The following is a 3,611-nucleotide window of genomic DNA, read 5'->3' as shown; positions in this document are numbered from 1 at the left end:
AATCATCCTAAGTATTAATGGAACCAACAAGAAGTGAATTTAACTAACTTTTTGATTTATCTCTCATTGAAAAAGGAAAAAGCCTCAATCTTATGGCATCATCAGTAACACCATTAGCTTTGAATGTATCGTAAATATCTAGGAAATTCATAATATAAGCATTGGGATCATTATTATGCAAACCCTAAAATTGAACAAAAATCTGAATTATCTGAATGATTGATGTCTTAATTTCAAAGTTGTTGGCATGAGTAGGAGGTCTTCAAATACTAGAGTGGAGACCTTGTACTAGTAGAACAGCATAATCCCTCAAAGACTTGGTCTCTTCCTCTTATTGATCTACCATTGTTTTACTTGAAGCATAAAGCTTTTGATTTTTCCTTAGTAGTCTTCGAAAAGTCTTTTCGATTTCTGGATTAAAAGGAACAATTTTAAAATTTTAGGCTCTTTGTTACAATGACCAAAAGTATCTGAAAATAAAAAAAAGGAAAAGTTTGGATTAAAATTAAGAATGCTCGATATTAATGTTAACAAGAAAGAACTAAAAATCAAATCCCCAGCAACGGCGTCAAAAGCTTGTTGATTTCTCACATAAGTGCACATATCGTTAATAAGTAATATAATAAAAAGTAATATAATAAAAAGTAAAATTCGTTTCCCATGGAGCATTAAATTAATCCTTACTTGCTAATTACTAAAATTATAACACCCTGATCTTATCCAACAATTACAACTTAAATTAAACAGAGAAATTAATTTTAACAAATTAAAGACTAAAAATAATCTGAAATTAACTAGCAAAATTATTTTATTAAATCCCATTGACTTTTAGACCTAAGATTATGATGTCCCTTAATACTTCATCTGATTATTCTCTCTCTCTTAACTTAGTTTAATGGATTAAGCTGTTAACCTAAAGTCCTAAATTATTTATAAGTTCTTGTCGAGTTCCTCATAAGAATATCTCTCCTAATTAACTTATTATATGTCTGGGCAAATTTGATTGAAGAAAGATTCATTATGTTCATGCTCTAATGCTGGCTATATATGGCTTATAAGTGTATGTTTACCCTACATGCAATCAAACCACCTAATTAACTAAGTGTATTTGATCGTATGTTATTCTATTCAAGGTCTACCTAAATCTTCTTTGTCAAAGTTTAACTTAAGTTTCTAATTCAATCTAATTGGTGATGAGTCAATTGAAAACATGAAGAAGAAAATAAAATAAACAACTTAAAATGATTAAACTTAAGCGAAAGAGAGATAAATAAAATAGACTACGTATTGTGTTCAATCATAATCTTAGATAAATTATTTATTTCATTATCAAGTCACACTTCATCATCAAATTAAATTTAAACAATAAAATCCAACTGAGAAAATAAAAGAATAACAAAAAGATAATAAAACCTAAGAGCTGTAATCTTGATCTTCCAAATCTTCTGGAATGCTTCAAATTCTTCTCAGCTTCAATGACTTTGTGGCTTTATTTTCAGCTCTTAATCTAGTGGTTTGTTGTTTATTTTTTAAAACTCCTCTAAAAAGTTGTTTTTATAGAGTTTTAAAGTTAAGCTAAGTTGGGTGAAGAAAGAAATAAATTCCAATTAGGATTTCTTGTTTAGACTATGTGAGCCACGGCCTACCTTCACCAAAGCTGCGACCTTAATGAAGTAATTAGCATAAATCGTAATTGCTCTAGGACTACTGCAGAGCTTCAAATTCGATAAGATTTTTGACTATTTTCTATGACGAATTGGGTAATGTGGTAAAGATGAAAGTTGTAGCTTTTTCCCTTAGCTTTCTAATGGTTTAAGAATCATCTCTTTTAGATCTCTATATAGAGAGTTATAGTTGAAATAATGAGACATGTGCATTAGAAGTCTACACCTTGAAATTGCTCTCCTTCTTCCATTAAAATTCTTCCTTTATTAAACACCTACAAAAGCATGAATAAATCAATTGCAACCTCTCTTAATCATATTAACACCACATTTAGGATACAATTAACTAAGATTAAATTTACTCACCTAAAGTACTTAATTTAAAATAATTTCAACAAAATCTACTAATTTTTTTGTATTACCATAAGAACTAAGCTAAATTAATATCAAAATTAATCCCGAATAACTCTATATCATAGAGTTATCAAGTACGGTACCATGTATTGAAATGGGGACATTTCCCCTTAAGGCACAAAAGTACTTAGTCTTCTAAATAGTTCTACCCCATCATGGCGCCAGCTTTTTAACTCCAGAAGGCTTCTCTTCCCCTAAGTTAGCCATTAATCCATCTGTAAGTAGGACATACTCTTGACTTTTTGTATCCCACACGATGAATTTGGGTACAAAGGTCGACTCATGACATAGAGCCAAGCTACATCAGATTGCATTTACCCATAGCATTAAAAAATATCAATGGTCCACTTGCACCTAGAAGGATCAAACGATGGACAAAGGCCATGACCAACTAATTTTACTAGGGTTTCTGCGATCATGTATCCTTAACCATCAATCTATGATTTTTTGTTCTATTTATGATTCAAAAAATTTAAGTTGCCTCCAATTTCCCAGTTTTTTCATAAAAAAAACAAAAATATGTAAAATAACACCTTCAGTTGTTATGCTAATCTAGTACTATTGGAATGGTAATGATCCTACTAATCAGGAAATAAAAATTTTTCTGTTGCTAACGAAGGAAGAATAAATGGGTAACTATATGTGAGGAAACTTTTGAGTGATGAAGAGTCAAAATTTCACTAGGGCGGCAAATCTCCATGGAAAAATATATAGAAATCATCCATTGACCAGTTCAAATTTCTAATATAAGTGAAAGGTTGAATGATTTTTCTCATCACAACAACCACAAAATTGGAATACATAAATTGCCACGCAAATGAAACTTCAACTAACTTTACTCAATACATGTTTAATGGAAAACAATGACATCAGTCATTAATTGATTACCATTGAATTAATTTTCAGTTTGATGTTTAGCGTTGCATTATTTTTAAAGTAAATAAACTTTTGAAAGAATTCTGCAGCCTGGGTAATTATAATATTTGGATCTGTCACCTCTCCTAACGATAATTATTATGATTTTTTTCCTATCACATATTAAAAGGGTTTTAAGCTCTCCCAACGATAATGTTACTTTTGTCAGGATCAAGAATACCCTTTTAGAACAAGATGGTCTAGAATCTCTATTGGCTGAGTGGAAACATAAAAGGGAAAATCAATATGGATTTGGAATAGCCAAGTTTCTATCTTGACGATGAGAATAATCAGGTAATCATGCCAGGGACAATTTTCATTATAATTCGGGAATCCAGGAATCATTTCGGGCAACAAAAACTGCAGAAAAAAGGGAAAAAAGGAAAATGGAGAGATTTTGCATTCTGTTTCATATGATGTAAGAGCTGCTTACCATTGTTTCAATCTTGAGCAGAATAACTGGGACTTGATTGCTGTAAGTGCTTTCTGCTCCACATGGGATGCCAATAGGCCTTTGGAATGGTGCCGCAGATATGGATGGACCACCTTTTGTGGTCTGCAGATATTGGGATGATTATGGACTTTAGTAATTCTAATTTCTTCAAGCCATTAAGGAAA

Source organism: Theobroma umbraticum, unplaced genomic scaffold (genome assembly GCF_002168275.2).
Source record: "Theobroma umbraticum cultivar Fairchild unplaced genomic scaffold, ASM216827v3 scaffold_251.0, whole genome shotgun sequence".
In the NCBI taxonomy this organism is placed as follows: domain Eukaryota; kingdom Viridiplantae; phylum Streptophyta; class Magnoliopsida; order Malvales; family Malvaceae; genus Theobroma; species Theobroma umbraticum.
This window is presented reverse-complemented; position numbering follows the sequence as displayed.